Genomic DNA, 26,831 nt, shown 5'->3' with positions numbered 1-26,831 from the left:
ACTGCTATTTAAGCAACCAGTACATTATAGTGCCCAGTACATTATGCCCAGCTCATGCTTCTGGAGACATGTACTCATAAATTAGGCGGACTCTCACTATTACTACAGAAAGGAGGGGCATTTGGATTTGGGAGCACAGAATTTGCTGCATTTCTTTTGGAGGGTGTTGAACCATTTTAGTTTTCCAGATGCTTTGTGCTACCAGTAACATGGAAGCCACCTATATTTCCATCGAAGATGACAGACCTGAGTTGGGACTTGCTTTTTTGTGGACTGAGTTGAAGCTTTTATTGGGAACATTTTATATAACACTTAGTGTTACGGTGGGTGGAAAGCACTAAATAAATGATAATAATGAAGTGCGTTCGCCACCCGGGGTCCACCGTGCAGAGATGGTACACTGGAGCTAAATGGACAATGGCGAGACTTGCAGCGAGCGAAACAGACTTGCACTGAGTTAACATAAATCAGTGGACTAGCATGTGACTGTGCCAATCGCACACAGTGACGGAAAAGAAACTCTGCTATGTTTATCGGCATATGGCCACAGAGTGAATATGGTGCTAAACGTGAACCCTGTTAGCGTCACAGGAGTATGCAAGCCCCACTGGGACATGGGAACCGGTATTGGACTCAAAGCTCTCAAAGAACTCTTCTCCGGAGGGGCCAGAATTCTAAAGGCACTAGTGAATGCCCTGAATTCAACCACACACACTCCTCTCCAGAGAAGCTGGAATTCTAAAGGCACTGAGCCTGCCCTGAGCACACACACCTGAGTCCACACTACCATCAGGTTCCTCTCACACACCAAACACAAATGATCTTAGTGCACCGATGGGCGCAGCAATTATCCTTTTATAGTTTCTGTCAATCTGATAGGACCTTGCTCACTGGCCAATCCGGAGACAGACCTTGCCCTGAGCATGTTACAGGCGACCACCAATGAGAAGTCGACCCACAAGCATGCTCAGTAGAGCGAAACCTGGACTTAGTCTCAGGAGTGACTGCACAATGCTGAAAATAGCCAGTTACTATAGCTTAACCTGGAGAGGCAGCAGTAAGCAAGCGTACAGCCCGGCTCTGAGCAGGACGCTGAAACCAATGTCTTTGCTCAGCAGCATTCACTGCAGTAGAGAATGAATGGGAGACCGCAGGAAAAGACAAGGCTTGGGATCCATCCTGTGCAGAGGGAGAATCCCAGTGCCTAACACTTAGGATCACATTTTACAGCGCTCTACAGATTTCCATCTAAATCTCTGAGTGATGTGACAGATGAAGCCCCCAAGGTATCCATTCCCTATAATGAGGCAGCAGAGTTACTCTGGACTCCGTCTAGCCTCTGTTCAGTGTTGTCATTCTTTTCAGAAGTGCACAAAACTGTGCTTGATGGCACTTTCATGTAATCCTAAAAAGACGGATACAACTAGATCACAGGTCCTATGGCATCCACAGTGCCTCCATCTGCCTCATTATAGGGAATCTTCTGCCTGCATTTCTGTCTGAATCAAGTATTTCAGAGATTTACATTGAAAGCCTGGTGTAAGCGGTCTGTGTAGATTGCAGGATAAATGTGTGCCGAGCCTTACTGTGATCTTCGGGAGGCAGAATGAACAAATCAACAGTAGGTGAAGAATTAGTTTTATTTATTTTTTAGCCATTCTTCATGCAGCATAAGTGATTAGGTGACTTTGTTCTTCGGGTCGGTGTGATTACAGTGATACCAGATTTATATCGGGTTTTATGTTTAGCTGCTGTCACACACTTAGGGTATGTGTCCACGTTCAGGAGTGCATCAGGATTTGGTCAGGATTTTATGCAGGTAAAATCCTGACCAAATCTGCACCTGAGGTCACTGGCAGGTCACCTGCGTTTTGCATGTGTTTTTGGATGCGTTTTTTCATGCGGATTTGTGTGTGTTTTTGTCAGCTCAATAAAGATATACCAAAAAAAAGGGTAATGTCATTTTTTGTATAACCTTTTCATTTACATACTCCATTGAAGAATAATGTTTACACACACAGACAGATGATAGATAACAGATAGATCGATAGATGGATGATAGATAATAGATAGATCTATCATATTTATCTATCGTATCTATTATCTATCTATAAATATATCATTTGATAGATATATCTATAGATAGCTAGATAGATATATCAATAGGTAGATAATAGATAGATAGATGATAGATAGATAATAGATAGATAATACCAAGCCCGATGTTTAGTATATCTATGTATCTTTATTCTGTTTGTCTGTCTGTCTGTCTGTCACGGAAATCCAAGTCGCTGATTGGTCGCTGCAAAACGATCAGCGATGGGCACAGTCCGGTGGTGAAATGGCCGCTCCCTACTCCCCTGCAGTCAGTGCCCCCTCAAGTCAGTGCTCACACAGGGTTAATAGCAGCGTTAACGGACCGCGCTATGCTGCGGTGTAACGCACTCCGTTAACACTGCTATTAACCCTGTGTGACCAACTTTTTTACTATTGATGCTGCCTATGCAGCATCAATAGTAAAAATATCTAATGTTAAAAATAATAATAAAAAAAACCATTATATACTCACCCTCCGTCAGCCCCTGGATCCAGCTGAGGCTTTTCTGGCTCCTCGCGACACTCCGGTGACCGGTCCATGCATTGTGGTCTCGCAAGACTGCAATGCACTCTTGGGACCGTAGCGTCATGAGGAGCATCGGTAAATGCCTCGCCTGGATCCAGGGGCCGATGGAGGGTGAGTATAGAACTATTTTTTGTGTTAGATACTGCGTGGGCTGTTATATACTACATCTCCGTGCTATATACTATGTGCGCTGTGCTCTATACTACGTGGCTGTGGTATATATTACATGGCTGGGCAATATACTACATCGCTGTGCTCTATACTATGTGGCCTGTGTTATATACTGCATGGGCAGTGTTATATACTACATCTCTGTGCTCTATACTACGTGGCTGATCTATATACTACGTGTCTGTGCTACATACTACGTGTCTGGGCAATATTCTACGTGGCTGCTATATCTACTGTGTTGGCTGTGCTATATACTACGTGGGCTGTGTTATATACTACATCGCTGGGCTATATACTACGTGGCTGTGTTATATACTACGTGGCTGCTATATACTACGTGGCTGTGCTATCTACTGCGTGGGCTGTGCTATATACTACGTGGCTGTGCTATCTGTTGTGAATTCTGTTTGTGGGCTCCCCCGGTGGTGTTTTATGGTATTGCCACTTATTTGCCTTCTTCTATCCTTGATCACCTGTTGACACCCATTAGGGGAGTTTCCTATTTAAGCCTGCTTGGCTGCTGGTCTGATGCCGGCCAACAATGTATCAGTAGCATTCTGTTGCATTCTCCTGCCTCAAGTTCCAGTTCAGCTAAGTTGAATTTTGTTCCTAGTTAATGCTATTTTTTGTCCAGCTATCTGCAATGTGACTCTCTGTAGCTGGAAGCTGTCGTGGACTGAAATTGCCACTCCAGTGGCATGAGTTGTCACTGGAGTTTTAAAGTAATTTCAGGATGGTGTTTTTGAGTAGTGTTTTGAAGTTGACCGTGAAGTAACTCTTTCCTGTACTTCTGCTATCTAGTAAGCGGACCTCACTGTGCTAAATCTGCTGTTCATCCTACGTATGTCTTTTCCTCTTGACTCACCGTCAATATTTGTGGGGGCCTGCTATCTCCTTTTGGGGTTCATCTCTGGAGGTAAGGCAGGCCTGTATATTCCTCTGATAGGGGTAGTTAGATCTCTGGCTGGCGCGTGGTGTCTAGGGCATCGTAGGAAACACTCCCCGGCTACTTCCAGTGTTGTGTCAGGTTCAGGTCACGGTCACTTTAGTTTCCATCACCCGAGAGCTAGTCCGTTTGTTATTTTTGATTTCCCTGCCATTGGGAAAATCATAACAGTTTGGCCGGCCCTCATGTGTTAAAACTATGCACTAAAGCAGGAAAGGATATGAAAAGGTTTTTTTTTTCCTTCTGTGTTTGGAAAGTGCACCTTAGTGCTTATTTGTACTCCTTGCTTAAACTGCAGTCTTCAGCCTTTTTTTTTTTTTTCTTCCTCTCCTCTTAATCTCTGAATGGCTTTGGTTACACCTGTTTGAATCATGGATCCACAGAGTTTGGTTGCAGGTCTGAATAACCTGGCTTCAAAGGTCCAGAACTTACAAGATTTTGTTATTCATGCTCCAATGTCTGAACCTAAGATCCCTATGCCTGAATTTTTTACCGGAGACAGATCCCGTTTTTTGAATTTCAGAGAGAATTGTAAATTGTTTTTGTCTCTGAAATCTCACTCTGCTGGTGATCCTGCGCAACAGGTTAAAATTGTTATTTCTCTATTGCGGGGTGACCCACAAAGTTGGGCATTTGCATTGTCGCCAGGGGATCCTGCGTTATTAAATGTAGATGCGTTTTTTCTGGCTTTGGGGTTGCTTTATGAAGAACCTAATTTAGAGATTTTGGCTGAGAAAGCCTTGATAGCTCTTTCCCAAGGGCAAGATGAAGCTGAGATATACTGCCAGAAATTTCGTAAATGGTCGGTGCTTACTAAATGGAATGAGTGCGCTCTAGCAGCTAATTTCAGAGAAGGTCTCTCTGATGCCGTGAAGGATGTCATGGTGGGGTTCCCTGTGCCTACAGGTCTGAATGATGCCATGAAATTGGCTATCCAGATTGATCGGCGTTTACGGGAGCGCAAATCTGTGCACCATATGGCGGTATCTTCTGAGCAAAAATCTGTGCACCATATGGCGGTATCTTTTGAGCAAAAACCTGTGCACCATATGGCGGTATCTTCTGAGCAAAAACCTGTGCACCATATGGCGGTATCTTCTGAGCAAAGACCTGTGCATCATTTGGCGGTGACCTCTGAAAAGGCACCAGAGCATATGCAATGCGATAGTGTATTGTCTAGAGGCGAACGACAGAATTACAGGCGCAAAAATGGGTTGTGCTTCTATTGTGGAGATCCAGCTCATGTTATATCAGCATGCTCTAAACGCATAAAGAAGGTTGATAAAAAGGTTGATAAATCTTTTTCTATGGGTACCTTGCAGTCTAAATTTCTTTTGTCCGTGACATTGATTTGTACTTTATCATCTGTTACTGTGGATGCTTATGTGGATTCTGGCGCCGCTCTGAGTCTCATGGATTGGTCCTTTGCCAAGCGTTGTGGGTTTGATTTAGAGCCTCTGGAGGTTTCTATTCCCTTAAAGGGTATTGATTCTACACCTTTGGCTAGCAATAAACCACAATATTGGACACAAGTGACTATGCATCTTTCCCCAGACCATCAGGAGATTATTCGTTTCCTTGTGTTATATAATCTACATGACGTATTAGTACTTGGATTACCATGGTTACAAATTCATAATCCAGTCTTGGACTGGAGATCAATGTCTGTGCTGAGTTGGGGATGTCGGGGGATTCATGGGGATGCACCTTTGGTTCCCATTTCTTCATCTAATCCCTCTGAGATCCCAGCATTTCTGTCAGATTTTTATGATGTCTTTCAGGAGCCTAAAACTGATTCTCTTCCCCCTCACAGAGAGTGTGACTGCGCTATTGAGTTGATTCCCGGTAGTAAATTTCCTAAGGGTCGCTTGTTTAATTTGTCTGTACCTGAACATACTGCTATGCGGGAGTATATCAGAGAATCTTTGGAAAAGGGTCATATTCGCCCCTCTTTGTCTCCATTGGGGGCAGGGTTTTTTTTTGTGGGTAAAAAGGATGGTTCATTGAGACCTTGTATCGACTATCGACTTCTGAATAAGATTACTGTTAAATACCAGTACCCGTTACCTTTACTGACTGATCTTTTTGCCCGCATAAAGGGGGCGAAGTGGTTCACTAAGATCGATCTACGTGGTGCGTATAATTTGGTGCGGATTAAGCAGGGGGATGAGTGGAAGACCGCATTTAATACGCCTGAAGGCCATTTTGAGTATTTGGTAATGCCTTTCGGTCTCGCAAATGCCCCTTCCGTTTTTCAGTCCTTTATGCACGATATTTTCCGTGAATATCTGGATAAATTTATGATTGTGTATTTGGATGATATTTTGATTTTTTCGGAGGACTGGGAATCTCATGTTCAACAGGTCAGGAGAGTTTTTCAGGTTTTACGAGCTAATTCTCTATTTGTGAAGGGCTCAGAGTGTATTTTTGGGGTTCAGAGAATTTCCTTTCTGGGATATATTTTTTCCCCTTCATCTATGGAGATGGACCCTGTTAAGGTTCAGGCTATTTGTGATTGGATACAACCTACTTCTCTAAAGAGTCTTCAGAAATTCTTGGGATTTGCTAATTTCTATCGCCGATTCATAGCGGGTTTTTCTGCCATTGCTAAACCTTTGACTGATTTGACCAAGAAGGGTGCTGATGTTGCTAATTGGTCCTCTGCGGCTGTGGAGGCCTTTCGGGAGCTTAAGCGCCGCTTTTCTTCTGCTCCTGTGTTGCGCCAGCCTGATGTTTCGCTCCCGTTCCAGGTTGAAGTAGATGCTTCCGAGATCGGAGCAGGTGCAGTTTTGTCGCAGAAAGGTCCTGACTGCTCAGTGATGAGACCATGTGCGTTTTTCTCTCGAAAGTTTTCGCCCGCTGAGCGAAATTATGATGTTGGAAATCGGGAGCTCTTGGCCATGAAGTGGGCATTTGAGGAGTGGCGTCATTGGCTTGAGGGTGCTAGACACCAGGTGGTGGTCTTGACTGACCACAAAAATCTAATTTATCTTGAGTCAGCCAGGCGTCTGAATCCTAGACAGGCGCGCTGGTCGTTGTTTTTCTCTCGATTTAACTTTGTGGTCTCATATCTGCCTGGGTCTAAGAATGTGAGGGCGGATGCCCTCTCTAGGAGTTTTGAGCCTGACTCGCCTGGTGATTCCAAACCTACGGGCATCCTGAAGGATGGGGTGATATTGTCAGCTGTCTCCCCAGACCTGCGGCGCTCTTTGCAGGAGTTTCAGGTGGATAAGCCTGATCGCTGTCCGCCTGGTAGACTGTTTGTCCCTGATGACTGGACCAGTAGAGTTATTTCGGAGGTTCACTCTTCCACATTGGCAGGTCATCCTGGAATTTTTGGCACCAGGGATCTGGTGTCTAGGTCCTTCTGGTGGCCTTCCTTGTCTCGAGATGTACGTATTTTTGTGCAGTCTTGTGATGTTTGTGCTCGGGCTAAGCCCTGCTGTTCCCGGGCCAGCGGGTTGTTGTTGCCCTTGCCTATTCCTAAGAGGCCTTGGACGCACATCTCTATGGACTTTATTTCTGACCTTCCTGTTTCTCGTAGGATGTCCGTCATCTGGGTGGTGTGTGACCGTTTTTCCAAGATGGTTCACTTGGTACCTTTGCCCAAATTGCCCTCCTCCTCTGAGCTGGTCCCTCTATTTTTTCAGAATGTTGTGCGTTTGCATGGTATTCCTGAGAATATAGTGTCTGACAGGGGTACTCAGTTTGTGTCTAGATTTTGGCGGGCGTTCTGTGCCAGGATGGGCATCGACTTGTCGTTTTCGTCTGCATTCCATCCTCAGACTAATGGCCAGACTGAGCGTACTAATCAGACCTTGGAGACTTACTTGAGGTGTTTTGTGTCCGCTGATCAGGACGATTGGCTTGATTTTTTGCCATTGGCAGAGTTTGCCCTTAACAATCGGGCCAGTTCTGCCACTTTGGTTTCTCCATTTTTTTGTAATTCAGGGTTTCACCCTCGCTTTTCGTCCGGTCAATTGGAGTCTTCGGATTGTCCTGGAGTAGATGCTGTGGTTGATAGAATGCATCAGATTTGGGGACAGGTTGTGGATAATCTGAAGTTGTCCCAGGAGAAGACTCAACAGTTCACTAATCGTCATCGGCGTGTCGGTCCTCGTCTTTGTGTTGGGGACCTGGTTTGGTTGTCTTCTCGATTTGTTCCTATGAAGGTCTCGTCTCCTAAGTTTAAGCCTCGGTTTATCGGCCCTTATAGGATTCTGGAGGTTCTCAATCCTGTGTCCTTTCGTTTGGACCTCCCAGCATCTTTTACTATTCATAATGTTTTTCATCGGTCATTATTGCGGAGGTATGAGGTGCCGGTTGTTCCGTCTGCTGATCCTCCTGCTCCTGTGCTGGTTGAGGGTGAGTTGGAGTATGTGGTGGAAAAGATCTTGGACTCCCGTGTTTCCAGACGGAAACTTCAGTATCTGGTTAAGTGGAAAGGCTATGGCCAGGAGGATAATTCTTGGGTGACAGCATCTGATGTTCATGCTCCTGATTTGGTTCGTGCATTCCATAGTGCTCATTCAGATCGCCCTGGTGGTTCTGGTGAGGGTTCGGTGCCCCCTCCTTAAGGGGGGGGTACTGTTGTGAATTCTGTTTGTGGGCTCCCCCGGTGGTGTTTTATGGTATTGCCACTTATTTGCCTTCTTCTATCCTTGATCACCTGTTGACACCCATTAGGGGAGTTTCCTATTTAAGCCTGCTTGGCTGCTGGTCTGATGCCGGCCAACAATGTATCAGTAGCATTCTGTTGCATTCTCCTGCCTCAAGTTCCAGTTCAGCTAAGTTGAATTTTGTTCCTAGTTAATGCTATTTTTTGTCCAGCTATCTGCAATGTGACTCTCTGTAGCTGGAAGCTCTCGTGGACTGAAATTGCCACTCCAGTGGCATGAGTTGTCACTGGAGTTTTAAAGTAATTTCAGGATGGTGTTTTTGAGTAGTGTTTTGAAGTTGACCGTGAAGTAACTCTTTCCTGTACTTCTGCTATCTAGTAAGCGGACCTCACTGTGCTAAATCTGCTGTTCATCCTACGTATGTCTTTTCCTCTTGACTCACCGTCAATATTTGTGGGGGCCTGCTATCTCCTTTTGGGGTTCATCTCTGGAGGTAAGGCAGGCCTGTATATTCCTCTGATAGGGGTAGTTAGATCTCCGGCTGGCGCGTGGTGTCTAGGGCATCGTAGGAAACACTCCCCGGCTACTTCCAGTGTTGTGTCAGGTTCAGGTCACGGTCACTTTAGTTTCCATCACCCGAGAGCTAGTCCGTTTGTTATTTTTGATTTCCCTGCCATTGAGAAAATCATAACAGCTATCTACTGTGTGGGCTGTGCTATATACTATGTGGGCTGTGCAATATACTATGTGGGCTGTGCAATATACTATGTGGCTGTTCAATATACTACGTGGGCTGTGCAATATACTACATGAGCTGTGCAATATACTATGTGGGCTGTGCAATATACTACATGGCTGTGCAATATACTACGTGGGCTTTGCAATATACTATGTGGGCTGTGCTATATACTACGTGTCTGGGCAATATACTACATGGCTGCTATATCTACTGTGTTGGCTGTGCTATATACTAGGTGGGCTGTGCAAGATACTACATGGGCTGTGCAATATACTATGTGGCTTTGCAATATACTATGTGGGCTGTGCAATATACTATGTGTCTTTGCTATATACTACGTGTCTGGGCAATATACTACGTGGCTGCTATATCTACTGTGTTGGCTGTGCTATATCCTACGTGGGCTGTGTTATATACTACATCACTGTGCTATATACTACATGGCTGTGTTATATACTACGTGGCTGCTATATACTGCGTGGCTGTGCTATCTACTGTGTAGGCTGTGCTATATACTACGTGGCTGTGCTATCTACTGTGTGGGCTGTGCTATATACTATGTGGGCTGTGCAATATACTATGTGGGCTGTGAAATATACTATGTGGCTGTGCAATATACTACGTGGGCTGTGCAATATACTACGTGGCTGTGCAAAATACTATGTGGGCTGTGCAACATACTATGTGTCTGTGCTATATACTACGTGTCTGGGCAATATACTACTTGGCTGCTATATCTACTGTGTTGGCTGTGCAATATACTATGTGGCTGTGCAACTATACTACATGGGCTGTGCAATATACTACGTGTCTGTGCTATATACTACGTGTCTGAGCAATATACTACGTGTCTGTGCTATATACTACGTGTCTGGGCAATATACTACATGTGGCTGCTATATCTACTCTGTTGGCTGTGTTATATACTATGTGGCTGCTATATACTATGTGGCTGTGCTATCTACTGCGTGGGCTGTGCTATATACTATGTGGCTGTGCTATCTACTGCGTGGGATGTGCTATATACTATGTGGGCTGTGCAATATACTATGTGGGCTGTGCAATATACTACGTGGCTGTGCAATATACTATGTGGGCTGTGCAATATACTATGTGGCTGTGCAATATACTACGTGGGCTGTGCAATATACTATGTGGCTGTGCAATATACTACGTGGGCTGTGCAATATACTACGTGGGCTGTGCAATATACTATGTGGGCTGTGCTATACACTATGTGAGCTGTCATACACTATGTGGGCTGTGTCATACACTATGTGGGCTGTGTCATACCCTACGTGGGCTGTGTCATACACTACGTGGGCTGTGTTATACACTACGTGGGCTGTGTCATACACTATGTGGGCTGTGTCATACACTACGTGGGCTGTGTTATATACTGTGTCCGTGGGCTGTTATATACTACTTGAGCTGTGTTATATGCTACGTGGGCTGTTATAAACTATGTGGCTGTGTTATATGCTATGTAGGCTGTTATACACTACATGGGCTGTGCTATGTACTCCATGGGCTGTGTTATATACTCCATGGGCTGTGCTATATACTCCGTGGGCTGTGCTATATACTCAGAGGGCTGTGCTATATACTATGTGGCTGTGAAATATACTACGTGGCTGTGCTATGTACTATGTGGCTGTGCTATTTACTACGTGGGCTGTTATAGAATATGTGGCTGTGCTATATACTACGTGGCTGTGCTATGTACTACGTGGCTGTGCTATGTACTACGTGACTGTGCTATTTATTACGTGGGCTGTTATAGACTATGTGGCTGTGCTAAATATTACGTGGCCGGCCACGAACAATCAGCGACAGGCACACAAATTGGTGCGGGACTTGAACCACGCTTCGCTAATTGGTCGCGGTTGGCCGAATCCAGTGTATTCAATGTATTATTCTAAAATCTTCATAAATAAACTACATACATATTCTAGAATACCCGATGCGTTAGAATCAGACTACCATCTAGTATATATATAATCGTCTAAGGGTCTGTTTGTCTGTAATGGAAATCCCGCGTTGCTGATTGGTCGCGGGCGGCTGGCGCGACCAATCAGCGACAGGTGCAGTCAGGCCCTGAATTGGTGCGGGATTTAAACCACGCTTCGCTGATTGCTCACGGCCGGCCGGCCAGCGATATTGCAGCGGGATTTAAACACCACTTCGTAAATAAAGTACATACATATTCTAGAATACCCGATGTGTTAGAATCGGGCCACCATCTAGTAGATATATAATAGCAAGGCCGATGTTTATGAATGAACGTTTAATTTTTTTAAAAATGGGAAAAAAATGGCGTGGGCTCCTGCGCAATTTTCTGCGCCAGAGGGGGAAAGCCGATGGCCAGGGGCCAATATTTGTAGCCTGGGAAGGGGGTAATACCCATGGCCCCCCAGGCTATGAATATCAGCTCGCAGCTGTCTGCCTTTACTGGCTATTAAAATAGGGGGACTCCAAAAATTTTTTTACATGGGGTCCCCCTATAATTTATAGCCAGAAAGGCTAAGCAGACAGCTGCGGGATGATATTCATAGCCTAGAGAGGGGCCATAGATATTGGCCCCCCGGCTACAAATACCAGCCCACAGCCACCCTAGAAATGGCGCATCTTTAAGATGCACCAATTTCAGCACTTAGCCCCTCTCTTCCCACTCCCGTGTAGCAGTGGGATATGGGGTAATAAGGGGTTAATGTCACCTTGCTATTGTGAGGTGACATTAAGCCGGGTTAATATTGGAGAGGCGTCAATAAGATGCCTATCCATTATTAATCCTAGAGTATTGAAAGAGTTAAAAAAGAAGTAGACACAGCCAGAAAAAAGTATTTTATTATTTTTAATTTTACCATACTTACCATACTCGATCGCCTGCAAAAAACATAAAATAATAAACCGTATACTCCCTGTCCGACACAGTCCAATTAATAACGAGTGTCCCACGACGATCTCCCTTATAGAACAGTGACATCGGGTGATGTAACTGCTCTATAGGACCTCCAGTGACACACTGACAGGAGACAATGGCTCCTGCAGTGCAGCACTGAGAGGTTACTTCAGTTCACTAATCACACTTTATGGCAATTGCTGTGTGGGAACTTTCTCACACAGCAATGCCAAAAGTGAGACTAGGGACTATTTTCTCACAGGGGCGTAGGAATACATTCTGAGGAATACATTGTGGAAGGATACCTTCCATCATTGTATTCCTGGAGCCCCTGGAGAGTGGTCGCATCAGCTGATGCTCCTGCTCTCCACGGGAGATCGTCGTTGGACACTCGTTTTAATTGGATGTCTGCGGATCAGGGAGTATATTGTTTGTTTATTATTTTAATATTTTTTACAGGTGACAATGGCTTCGGGGATCAAAGTGACAAGTGATGGTGAGTATGTACTCTATGTTATATGTACTGTATGTCTGTATGTATGTACTGTATGTATGGTGTATGTTGCATGTTGTATGGTGCATGTCGCATGTCGCATGTTGTTACATGTCGCATGTTGTTGCATGTCGCATATTGCATGTCATCACATGTTGCATGTCAATGCATGTTGCATGTTGCAGCATGTTGCATGTCGCATGTTGTCGCATGTTGCATGTCACATATTGTTGCATGTTGTTGCATGTCGTCACATGTCGCATGTTGCAGCATGTCGCATGTTGCATGTTGTCACATGTTGCATGTTGTTGCATGTCGCATGTTGTCGCATGTCACATGTTGCATGTTGCATGTCACATGTTGTTGCATGACACATGTTGTTGTATGTTGCATGTTGTTGCATGGTGCATGTTGCATGTTGCATGTTGCATGTTGTCGCATGTCATCGCATGTCACATGTTGTCACATGTTGCATGTTGTCGCATGTTGCATGTTGTTGCATGTCACATGTTGCATGACGCATGTTGTTGCATGTCGCATGTCATTGCATGTCGTATGTTGTTGCATGTTGCATGCCGCATGTTGCATGTAACATGTTGTTGCATGTTGCATGTCACATGTTGTTGCATGTTGTTGCATGTCGCATGTCACAGCATGTTGCATGTTGTCACATGTCGCATGTTGTTGCATGTCGCATGTTGCCGCATGTCGCTGAATGTCACATGTTGTCGCATGTTGCATGTCGCATGTTGTTGCATGTCGCTTGTTGCATGTTGTATGTCGCATGTCATCGCATATTGCATGTTGTTGCATATCGTCGCATGTTGTATGGTGTTTGTTGTGTGGTGTATGTTCACACAGTCTAGACGAGTCCAGCTCTGCTACATCTGGATGCCTGACATCTAGATGTAGCAGAGCCGGTAGATGATCGCCAGAGATAACTCCAGCGATCACCTACACTACAGCGTTCTCGCAGACAGCTGATCAGCTGTTTGCGAGAACCAGACTAGTGACCGGAGATAAGTCCCGGTCACGTACATGGCAGTTCTCGCGATAACATAAGTTAGCGTGAGAACTGCAGTGGACGAGGGACTTCAGGCGGCGGGACAGGTGAGCCAGCGTGGACATGCGTAGTAAGCTGCACATACGCAGTTTCTACGCATGTGACTAATCATTAGATGCGATTTTATCGCATCTAATGAGTCTATGTTAAATATACGGCGTGGCGACGTAGCGTCGCCGCTTTGTAAACAAACATGCTGCATTCTGAAAAGATGCGCCGCATGTCCGTTTACGCCCATCTGCTGCCTCCGTGTTTTACCGCATAGTGGAGACGGGATTTCCTGAAATCCCCTTCACTATTGTTATGGAAATATTAGGGTTGGATAAATATATCCCTGTGTGTGCTGTGGCCGCTCCCAATTAGACTGAGTATTTTGAGCGCTCATCAAGAATGGACTGTACACAACTGTGACAGAACAACATTCCATCAATACTAAATTTTATTGTACATACATAGTTTTATATTTTCACATAGAAAGGAGTGGTTAGGGGTTGTCAGGGGTGGTCAGTTAATTATCATATTGTCTAGCTCCTCTGTCATTGGTTATCTAAACATATATGGAATATTGTGATTAATGCTCATATGACTGCTGATCAAGCAACTAAACTCGAGTTCTCTGTCTAGGACGAAGATGACATTTGATCAGCAGTCACCAAACATCTGACACTCTTCTGCTTTTAGGGGTGGAAAACCCCATATGATCTGTCTGGGTTATATTAGTTCAGTTTGTGTCAGCCATTTTAAACCATTTAGTATAATGTATATATTAGCTGTGAGCATATAAGTATATATTTGATTATAGAGGAGTATACATGCAAGTGAGATCTACATGATATATATATTTCTATCACAAGCCCCCCTTAGATATCACTTGCCCTAATCCTAGCCTCCTGTCCCAAAGCGCTGCAACTCTTTTGTGCTGTTGGCGAACTGACACAAGCCTAACGCCTGTGCCCCACTCCATACAGACTTTTCGCAAATGGGCGGTCAGGAGATCTGTCCCTAACGGGGGTTCGTTGCAATCAGTCTCTTAGTCAATAGCATGTGTAGTGAGCGATGTGTAGTCTTTATCAGGTAGGTCATCTGTTCAGTCAGGCAGGGCATCCACGACATCATTCTGGCTTGGGTGTCATCTTCTGGTAGGGGAGCTTTCTTGCCATGCGATGAGTGGATCCAAGTGGGTCTTCCATCCAGTTTCACAGAGTTTGGTATCATCAGCAGCACTTGAGCAGGATCATCAAATCTGGGATCGAGTGGTGTTCTCCTTACAAGCTTTTTCACCAACACCCAGTCTCCTGGCTTCTAGGAGTGCATACCGGACACTGAATCTGGATCTGGCAATGAAGAAAAAAACTCGAGAATGGATGTTAGCAAGTTTCTTGGAGATTTCAATTACATAAGCAGACAAAGTATCACATTACATAGTCAGCTGCTGAGGGAAAAGATACCCCTAACCTGGGACTAGACACAAACAAAATTTCATATGGTGACAGCTTTTCTGGGCCTCTGGGAGTGTGCCTAACACTGAGTAGTGTGATTGGGAGTGTGTAGGCCCAAGTCTGACCCTACTGCTGACTAGATCTCTCATGTGAGGTTTGCTGTGAATGCGGGTCCCTGGTCACTCTCTATCACTTCTGGGACCCCATAGCTGCATATCTCGTCTCTGAGAGTAGCTTCTTTGCTGACTGGTTCTTCACTGGGAAAGCTTCTGGCTGTCATCTTGAGAACATGTCCACGGCCACAAGGGCATATTCGAATTCTCCACTTGGCGGCATCTGGATGTGGTCTATCTGGATCCTTTGGAAGGGGGTACAGTGGTCTGGCAAGTTGATGTGTGGGAACTTTCTTCATTCTTCCAGGGTTGCATTTGCCACAGGTCAGACAGCTGTTTATGAACTTGGCTGTTAGGGTGGAGATTTCTGGAGCGAACCAGTAAGCACCAATCGGATCATTCATCTGTGTCTTTAATCTGTGCGTGGGCCCATGTGCCCACTGGACCACCATAGGGTACATGCTTCGGGGTAAACAGGGTTTGTAGTCCATTTAGTATACCCTTCCTTCTTCATGTGTTGCTCACTTCTGCATCCAGCATTCCTTCTTGTCCTTTGGGGCTTGCTCTTGCAACTTTTTTGAGCAGATCCCAGGATGTCATCTTGTCAGGTTTCCTGTCTTCAGCCGTCCTGTAGTAGCCGTCCGGCTCTACGACCTCTTCCACTTGTCCATATTGTCTTTCCTTGACTGTTTCTTTGGCTGCCATATCTGCCATGTTGTTGCCTCGTGCCCCTACTGTGTTCAGTTTTCCATGCGCTTTGACTTTTAGCATTGTCACCACTTTTGGAAGTTGAAGTGTGTTCAGCAGGTCCTTAATGGCTCCATTGATGCTTCACGGTTGTTCCGCTTGCTGTGAGGAAGTCCCTTGCAGCCCAGATGGGTCCGAAGTCGTGTGCTATGCCATGCAAGTACCTTGAATCGGTAAACATTTTCTCAGTCTTGTCTTCTGCCATCTGGTAGGCCTTCATCAGCGCTATCAGTTCTGCTTCCTGGGCTGACAGACTGGGCGGCAGACTTCTGGACCACAGGATCTCTTGATTGCTGGTCGCTGCACCTCCCGTGTGGAATCTTTTTTCATCATCTGCAAATCTGGAGCCATCCACATAGAGGATCAACTCTGGGTTGGTCAGTGGCTCTTCTGCCACCTTGGGTAGTCCTGCTGTTTCCTGTTGCATGATGCTGAAGCAATCATGGTCATCCGTCCAGAGCAAATTCAGATCCCTGCAGAAGGTATCATGCAGATTTTGATCAGACTTTTTATCTGAGGATCCGTATCTGTATCCCCCCTTGGGAGTGGGAGTAGAGTGGGCGGATTGAGGACTGTGCATCTGGAGATGGTGACATTGTTGGGCAGGAGTAGAGAGCACTGAAGGCGAAGATGCCTGGGGGTGGAGAGATGTTTTAGCTGGGTTTGGTTGAGGATTGCTGAGATGTCATGCAGAGCCAGGATTTCCAATGGTTTTTCCACTGATGTCAGTAGTCCTGTCCAGGAGGGCGTGTGCTGCAACTGCTGCCTTCATGCGGGAGGAAGAGGCTTCCCTTGCAACTGGATCCAGGCAAGCTGAAAAGTAGTCCGAAAGTCTCTGCTTTCCCCCCCTGAAGCTGTGTCAGGACTCCAGTAGCAAGGCCTTCTTTTCTCATCAAGTAGAGACGGAATGGCTTCTCGTAGTCAGATGGGCCTAGTGCTGGTGCTGAGACTACTGTGCCTTTTAACTTATTGAACGAGCTGAAGACTGCATCAGTCAGGAGGAACGGGGCCAAGGAAGACCTGTAGGACCATCTTCTCCACTGTGGTCTTCCGGTCATCTGTCAGGTGTTTCGCCTGGCGAGCAATACAGTGTCTCTGGAATGTAACTTGCTTCAGACACCACTGGACTTCGTTCTTTGAGATCTTGCAGTGCTGCTCCGCCAGGTAGAGTAGGAGATACAAGGAATGGGCTTTACACATGTCAAAGTCAATTGCACAAATGAGTAGATTGTCCATGTATTGTAGCAGGGTTACTTCTGCTTGTTCTGTGACTCAGTTGGTGAGAACTGTGGACATTGCTTTGGTGAACTGTGAAGGGCTGTTCTGGGCCCACTGTGGCATCACTGTCCATGTGTGGTGTCCCCCCTGGTGCATTAAGGCAAACAGGAACTGGTCTTCCGGATGAGGGGGAACACTGAAGAAAACCTTCGCCAGGTCGGTCACTGTGAACACTTTTGCTGTGGCAGGCACATTCGAGAGCAGAGTGTGCGGATTCGGCATAATTGCAGTTTCAAACACTGTGGCATCATTCACAGCTCTCAGGTTATATACCATTCTGAACTTGGCTGGCGCTCCTTATACAGTCTTTTTCTTGACGGGGAAAAGCGGGGTATTGCAAGGCGATTTGCGAGGAACAATGATTCCTATTTCCAGGTAGACCTTCAGTTGGTCGTAGGCAGCTTGACTCTAGGCCTGGCCTGGGCCTTACGAGGGTACGGGGTACATGGCTTGAGTGACACCCGTACTGGGGCAACTTGAGGTTTTCTCACGTGCTGGGGTCCCTTAGACCATAGACTTTCTGGTACTACATCCAGTACCTCCTTGGGTAGGCCTCATTGGTTGGTTAATGTTCTTGTAGGGCCGCCAGCATGACTCTTCTTGGGTCAGGGATGAAGAAAGTGTCACTGTCCCATCTTCGTGGAACACTGTGGTTGCCTTCAGCTTCTGCAGTACGTTCGCTCCCAGCAGGTTGAGTGGAAGTTCCTTGACACCACAAACTGGGACAGGATAGAGTGTCCTGGCTGAGTGCACACGCTCAGTGGCTTTGTAAGCTGAGAAGGTCTGACTTGACCATCAATGCCCATGCGAGACACAGAGAATTCTGATAGGCAGGTGGGATCAGCGAGTTCCACAGGTGTCATCACACTTCTGGCTGCACCACTTTGGATCTGACAACGCCATCCATTTTAAGGGTAATTTGAGGTACTGGTCTTGCAGATGAAGTTTTACATGTCAGGAGCGTAGTGTCTTGCAGACCTGGCTTGCTTGCCTCTGTTCTGGTAATGGCCAAACTTGCCACAGATGTAACCCTTGACACTTCTTCTGTCTTTGTAGGGTGGTTGCGCTTCCAGGTCAGTAGTCACCATGAGAGGGGCTGTCTTCTGCACCCCTGGTTGAGACTCAATCCTTTTGGCTACTGTGATCAACGGCATGATGGGTACTGTAGCAGCAGCGGGGTACGGTCTGCTGATTGAAGCTGCGGTGGTAAGACGGGGCCTGCAGGTGCATCAGTGACGAGGCCCAGGGGTGCCATGAGACCGGCGGCTGCATCCAACCCAAGGTCTTGGGGCATTACAGGGGCTGCGGCTGCATCTGCCATCACTTCTTCCCCCTGCTCCAACATAGCTTCTCCCCTTTGCTAACCTTGTTGAGGTCGGTGTCTCCTCTCTGGAGTCTGCAGCGGTTCTTCTGGTGTGTTGGTCGGCACTTTGCAGCGTCTTCACCTCTGGCTCCCCTTCCAGCGTTCTCAGCAGCACGGCACCCGTTTCCTTCTTCGCGCTCTTTGTGGTGCTATAATGGTGGCAGTTTTGGTGACAATCGGCAATAAACAGTCTCCTAGGCGCACATAAAACATTTTTTTTCTGGGTCAGTCCACTGCTATTGACCTGTTCTCAGGCCTAGCCACTATCAGTGGTTTCCTGATTGGCTGTCTCAGTCCATGCCCAAAGGCCTGTGTATCTGGTCATGAATGGTGAAGCCCAAGTCTTGGAATACTTGCATTACTCTGCAATGAAACTTCTTTACAGACTCTGTCTTATCTTGGCTCATGTCATGGCTTCTCCTGCCAATCTGCCTTTGGCCCACTCTCTGAGTTGTTCAATTAGCTGTGGCCCTGACTCCCAAGCGTGTACGTCTGATTCTGCTGGAAGTTTGAATTGTTCCTTCATGATTGGCCAGAGTGCATCACCTGCTTCTATTTTCATTCATGGCCCAGAGATCATTCCAGCTGGCTGCATATGTTCACTGCTTCTGCTACATTCTTTGGTAAAATGGCATGGGATGCATCCCTGGGTCTGGAAGATTGTCACCTGACTTGAAGTGCAGTGCACATAGTGTAATGGTGGTGCTTCTATCTGCCCCTGCATTCTTGGTGCCTGTGGGTTTCTTTTCTAGTACTAGACAGCATGTATGATGTTCCCTCTTCATCTTCATCAGAAGAATAGTTGTGATAGCTTGTACTGGGGTCATACACTGACTAATTTTGAACTTAGAAGTTGCTTTTTTATGTGAGGATGTCTCCCCCCTTGCTGAAGCTATGATGGATTAGGATTATAGTTTCATGTTGGTGTGAATGTGGATGTAGGCAGCTCTGACCGGTGCTGAAGCTGTACATTATCAATACATGGTGATATCAATGTTCATGTAAAACCTTAAGGCCCCACGTTGTCAATATTGTTGACTGTGAAATGAGGTAACGGAGGATCTGTCAGTGAGCTCGTTCTGATATCACTCCTCCCCCCTCTGCACCCAGGGCTGAGCTGACTGCTGCCTGATATGTCTGGGGCTGCCCACTGTAGGGGGGGCTTTCACCTTCTTTCCCCGATATCACAACTGGCAATGGCTGGACTGTGCCAGGGACACCTTGGGCTGTAAGCACCATATTGTTTGAATTGGGCGTTGGCCCAGCCGGCAACAAGGAGGGAAAAAGAGGAAGAAGAAGAGGGAGGGGTTGAGGAGTGAGACAAAGGAATAGTAGGAGGGGAGAGAGAGAGAGAGAGAGAGAGAGAGAGAGGGAGGAGAAGAGAGGAGTGGAGAAGGAGGGGAAGAGAGAGAGAGAGAGAGGATAAGAGAGGAGTGGAGAAAGAGGGGAAGAGAGAGAGAGAAAAAATGTGGAGGAAGAGGAAAGGAGAGAGAGAGAGAGAGAGAGAGAGTGCGGAGAGAAAAGACTGACAGAGGAAAAAGAGGATAGATGAGAACAACAAGAATAATAGAGAGGAGCAATTATGCCTTCTCCCTGTAGGGAGAGACGGGGCGCACCACATACTGTGCAAAAATAACTACCTATACCATGGATTCTGCTAAAAGCAGACTGCGCAGATTCTCCCGTCTCATACCCACAAAAATCACTTCCTGATTTGCTCACATAACTTTCTGTTCCACCTAAACGATGTAAGCTCTGCTGCCACTTCATACCATGTATTAGTTTTCAGCAATCTAACATCAGCTAACTTCCCCTATTTTCCTTTCTACGTCATGCCACTCCGCAGCTTGAAGTCTGCCATTCTAATGAATTTCACGTACTTTATACCTTCCAAAAATCTTCACATACTTAACACCTTCGTATTCTGCCACTATCTAGGGGCTGTTTTCTCATCAGGAAGTAAAAAGACTTTCCTGTTGCTCGGCCACTTTGTTCCCCATGGCAAAAGCAAAAAATGAAAATGAAAAACACATAAAAATAAAAAAAAGAAAACAGTACTAAAAAAGCTTCTAAAAATGAGTATATAAAACTCTAAGAAAAACCCAAAACGATAAGAAAAACCGTCAAAAACTTAGTTCACAACCAAAAACTCAAAACTTTGATACAAGAGGAAAAAATTTTTTTTTCAAAAATAAAATAAATAAAAAAATAAAAAGTTAAAGAGATTGAAGATTGAGGAAAACTTAATTAAAAACTTTAAAATGCCGCAAAAAGAAAGACCCTTTAAGAGAGTAAAAAAAATTAAAAATGAAAACGGCTTTTCTCTTTTTTTTTTTTTTTCCTTTAGAATCTCTTTAGGTCACATCAAAAAATGATAGATACAATTTAAATTTCACTTCTTCACAAAAAAACTACACATAGCCAGTATTGCAAAAGAAAAAGGAAAAAAAAAAAACAGATATGACAGTGTGATTTACAATGCATATCTCTCCTCTCAGCTGAAAAAGAGGAAGTTCATGAAAGAAGGAAAAAAAACCCAAAACTTTCTTTTCACTATTTCATGCTTCTTAAAGCGGCAATAGTACATGACACAAACAGACACAGATAGACAATCCGAGAGACGCCCTTTTAAATTCTGTGACACATGCAGGTTGCGCTGGGAACAGACTACTGCCAATCGCACTGGACGCACCTGCGCCCGGGTTCTACCACCCCGGTCCGGACGTCCTGACTGGATCGCCGGCACTACGGGAATCTGCAGTAGCCCCTCTAAGTTATCACTACCCGTGCCTGGATCATGGGACCACCTGCCCCGGAACTCTGCGTGTTCCTCCTATGCACGGGAATCCTGCAATAACTTATCGAGCGATTTGAACTCCTGCGGTCTGTTTCTCAGCAACCACAAACAAAAGTCACTTTTTCCTTCCTCTCTCGGATTTTACACAAACACATACACGGTCCACAGCAGACACCTCCCAGGGTGGATTCGTGGCTACGGATTTTTTTACACTACCTGGGAATTTGTGACCACATCTTACCGGCAAGAAGCATAGACAAGGACTGGGCACAGGGGACTTTCAGGTAAGATGATAACATTTTCTTACCTTACTTATGGAGCTGCGCAGTCTCCTGCCCCTGTGCCAGGCCACGCTACAACTTCCGTATCTCCGGTAAGAAGGATCACGTGCTTTTCATCCGGGCCTCGCTGTTGGGCGCCATTCTGTTATGGAAATATTAGGGTTGGATAAATATATCCCTGTGTGTGCTGTGGCCGCTCCCAATTAGACTGAGTATTTTGAGCGCTCATCAAGAATGGACTGTACACAACTGTGACAGAACAACATTCCATCAATACTAAATTTTATTGTACATACATAGTTTTATATTTTCACATAGAAAGGAGTGGTTAGGGGTTGTCAGGGGTGGTCAGTTAATTATCATATTGTCTAGCTCCTCTGTCATTGGTTATCTAAACATATATGGAATATTGTGATTAATGCTCATATGACTGCTGATCAAGCAACTAAACTCGAGTTCTCTGTCTAGGACGAAGATGACATTTGATCAGCAGTCACCAAACATCTGACACTCTTCTGCTTTTAGGGGTGGAAAACCCCATATGATCTGTCTGGGTTATATTAGTTCAGTTTGTGTCAGCCATTTTAAACCATTTAGTATAATGTATATATTAGCTGTGAGCATATAAGTATATATTTGATTATAGAGGAGTATACATGCAAGTGAGATCTACATGATATATATATTTCTATCACACTATGCAGTAACATCTGGACGCTGCGTGTTTGACGCTTCGGCTCTACGCAGCGTCAAACATGCAGCGTTTCCTGAATGTGGAAACATACCCTAAAAGATGCTTTTTGCTGCAAAAGCTAGTTTTTGCATCGCCGTATTTTGAGAGCTATATTTTTTTCATATTTCTGACGACAGATTCATGTGACTGATTGTTTTTTTGCGGGAGTTGACGCTTTTATAGGTATTGTTTTTGGCCACATGACGTTTTTTGATCACTTTCCGGTTTTTGTGATGCGTGATGGATGCTGTTTGCTCTCCTGATGTCACTGCAGAGCTGTGTGTGATTATACCTGACACAGCTGCAGTTTATGCTCAATTTCAGCTTCCATATCACAGGCAGACAGGTTGCAATATTGTTGAAAAACAGCAGAGCTGAGAGAGAAGCAAAAATGTGTTTGAAGAAGACAAATTGTATTTCTCCTTTTCTGTATTAGCTACTCATCTCACAAAACTATGTTTGCGCTTGCATTTTATTACATCACCTAATGCTGGAATTGCTTTGAAGGCCATAAAACTCATGACAGACTTCATTTAAGGTTTAGTTTGCACAATGTTTTTCTCTGTAATTTTTTGATACTGCATATTTTCATCATGTAAAAAACGCAGCATCTTCAAGTTCCAGCACAGTGGATGGGATTTTTAAACATCTCATACCCACTGTGCCTGGGCTTAGTTTTTGAAATCCGTGCCATGCCAATTTCTTTTGTAAATACACTGAGGTTTCTATGTAGATTTCTCCCAATTTTTGTTTCATGTGGGAAATCCACAGGTTAAAAAAAATGCATATTCGAACTTAGTGCATTTTCACTGGGGAAAAAACCCCTTCACCCCCGAAGCTTTTTCCGTTTTTCCGTTTTTGTTTTTCGCTCCCCTCCTTCCCAGAGCCATAACTTTTTTATTTTTCCGTCAATTTGGCCATGTGAGGGCTTATTTTTTGCGGGACGAGTTGTACTTTTGAACGACATCATTGGTTTTACCATGTCGTGTACTAGAAAACGGGAAAAAAATTCCAAGTGCAGTGAAATTGCAAAAAAAGTGCAATCCCACACTTGTTTTTTGCTTGCCTATTTTGCTAGGTTCACTAAATGCTAAAACTGACCTGCAATTATGATTATCCAGGTCACTACGAGTTCATAGACACCTAACATGACTAGGTTATTTTTCACCTAAGTGGTGAAAAAAAATTCCAAACTTTGCAAAAAACAAAACAAAACAAAATTGCGCCATTTTCCGATACTCGTAGCGTCTCCATTTTTCGTGATCTGGGGTCAGGTGAGGGCTTATTTTTTGCATGCCGAGCTGGCATTTTTAATGATAGCATTTTGGTGCAGATACGTTCTTTTGATCGCCCGTTATTGCATTTTAATGCAATGTCGTGGCGACCAAAAAAACGTAAATCTGGCGTTTCGATTTTTTTTCTCATTACGCCGTTTAGCGATCAGGTTAATGCTTTTTTTTTATTGATAGATCGGGCGATTCTGAACGCGGCGATACCAAATATGTGTAGGTTGGGTTTTTTTTTATTGATTTATTTTGATTGGGGCGAAAGGGGGGTGATTTAAACTTTTATATTTTTTTTATTTTTTTCACATTTTTTTTTACTTTTTTTTTAACTTTTACCATGCTTCTATAGCCTCCATGGGAGGCTAGAAGCAGGCATAGCCCGATCAGCTCTGCTACATAACAGCGATCATCAGATCGCTGTTATGTAGCTAAAATGCAGGTGTGCTGTGAGCGCCGACCACAGGGTGGCGCTCACAGCCACCGGCGATCAGTAACCATAGAGGTCTCGAGGACCTCTATGGTTACAATATACAAGCATCGCCGACCCCCGATCATGTGACGGGGGTCGGCGATGCGCTCATATCCAGCCGCACGGCCGGATGCGGTAGTTAAATGCCGCTGTCTGCGTTTGACAGCAGCATTTAACTAGTTAATAGCGGCGGGTGATCGCGATTTCACCCGCCGCTATTGCGCGCACATGTCAGCTGTAAAAAACAGCTGACATGTCGCGACTTTGATGTGCGCTCACCGCCGGAGCGCACATCAAAGCGGGGGTCCCGACATGTGACGTACTATACCGTCACATGTCGGGAAGGGGTTTAAAAATGCATGTAATTTGCATATGACTACATCATTAAGGTTTCGTCAAAGCCAAATATTCAGAAAGTATTAAAAAAAAGCTTTATTTAAAACATAATAAACCGAAAAGAGACAAAAACGACAGCATTAAAAACGTGATAATGATGCATGTAAAAAACAAACTTAAAAAATGCAATGAAAAAAGACAAAAAGCAACATAAATTACATGATAGGTACAGAAATGCAGCAAAAAAAATCTGCAGCAGCAAAAAGTGATTTTTTTTCTGTTTCAAATTCTCATCATTTTTCACAATTCGCTATTCAGATTATTGCCCGGATTGTAGGGACATTGTATCCTTTGACATTTTATAAATAACATGTTTCAACTTCCACTTGATTTGCTGTCTGTTACTAAAAAAGACATGGATATTTTCTATATTTCTCTATCTGGACCCTTCATAGCTCTGCCACTGCTCACTAGCAGATTGATAAAATGATCCTTTAAGACTTCCTAGCCCTGTATCTGTCATTTTGGAATGTATACCTGAAGTGCAGCGAGCTCTCTACAATTTCACAAAAAAGACAGATATTCATGACAGCAGCTTAACATAATTTACATAAATTGTATATTGTGAATAAATTGTATATAATTTGCTAGAGACAGGTTGTTATTTTCATTTCTCCTCACAGCCAACTTATGAAGAGGTAAAAGACCTGAAAATTATAGAGTTGGATGAATTCCATTTAAAAATGTAAACACGCAGATCACATCACAGCGGTAGTCATTTTCCATTTTCATTTTTTTTAATTTATTTTTTAATACCCAATGGATATATCAACAACGACTGTCATGGTCACGTATGATCAGTGATTTGTACATAGACATATATCTGGAATGTGTCAAATTTAGCTTCAAACATGCATTTTGAGTGGTGTCAAATGCATAAAGAGCATCCGCCATCACCAGGCTGTGATTATATGTCTTGCTCCAATCATTTTAGAATGATACAAGAAATAGAATTTACACCTAGGGGGAATTTTCTGTTATTGACCTACATTAAAATTCTGAAGTAAGAAATTGGAAGCGCAGTGGCTCAGTGGTTAGCACTAGTGATGAGCGAGTATACTTGATGCTCGGTTTTCCCGAGCATGCTCGGATGGTCTCCGAGTATTTGTTAGTGCTCCAAGATTTCGTTTTGGTCACCGCAGCTGCATGATTTACGACTGCTAGACAACTTGATTACATGTGGGAATTGCAACCAGGCAACCCCCACATGTACTCAGGGTGACTAGCAGATGTAAATCATGCAGCTGCCCATCAACAAAAACTAAATCTCTGAGCCCTAACAAATACTCGGAGACCACCCGAGCGTGCTTGGAAAAAACCGAGCAACGAGTATACTCTCTCATCACTAGTTAGCACTGTTGCTTTGCAGCGCTGGGGTCCTGGGTACAAGTCTCACCAAAGGTAACATCTGCAAGGAGTTTGTATTTTGTCCCCGTGTCTGCGTAGGTTTCCTTCAACTCTCCAAATGCACTGTGATAGGGAATCTAGATTGTGAGCCCCAATGTCTGTAAAGCACAGCAGAATATGATGGCGCTATATAAGCAAGGCATAATAAAAAAGTAAATGGCTGAGCAAAAACGTCAATGTTGAATATGTCAAGAGCCAACGACTTAGAATGGATCATGTTTTAGCAACTTTTCATCTTGTGACTTCACATTAACAATTAACGTTGTCTATGAATAGTAAAAAACAATAATAAAGATGTCTATAAGATTCACTCCAAAAACTCACTCGGGAAAAGGCAAATAATTTAGGCTCTTTCTACAAACGTGACAACATTTCTTAGACAAGTTGCACTACAAAAAAAAAACATTTGTTCACCTTGCTGTCACATGTCTATTTTAAAGCTACAATTTAGCTGTAAAAAAAGCCAGTCAAATCACAGACAGGTTGCAAGCGGGTTGCAGCCTTCTGCGAATTACGTCTAAAGCAACTTTCACATGTTCTGTAATCATTCGTTGAAACGGATTGCAATCCATTGGCAAAAAGCTGTGCAGACGCAACTTTTTCATTTGGCGAAAAAAACTGATTTCAGCTGGATCCGTTTTTTAAACATTGGAGTGTATGGAAAATGGATCTATAAAATAGCCATCCGGTTTTCTTCCATTAGAAAAGGATCCGTTTTTGCTTTTTTGCTGGATCAGTTTCATGTAGATGATTACTTGAAAGTTCACATGTCAAGTAGTATATGTTAGATGTTTAAGCAAAAAAGGATCCTTTTCCCAACATCCGCAATACATGTATGATGCAAGTCAAAAGTGGGTGTATGGAGTGGGCTCAGAGTTTGTGTCCGCCATGTTCCCTGCAGATAATAACTGTGTAAATATAGCCATTATCTGCCTCTAATATTAATGACTGTAGCTTGAGCTCTGC

The sequence above is a fragment of the Ranitomeya variabilis genome, chromosome 2, assembly GCF_051348905.1.
Source record: "Ranitomeya variabilis isolate aRanVar5 chromosome 2, aRanVar5.hap1, whole genome shotgun sequence".
NCBI classification, from domain to species: domain Eukaryota; kingdom Metazoa; phylum Chordata; class Amphibia; order Anura; family Dendrobatidae; genus Ranitomeya; species Ranitomeya variabilis.
Note: the sequence above shows the minus strand (reverse complement) of the source record.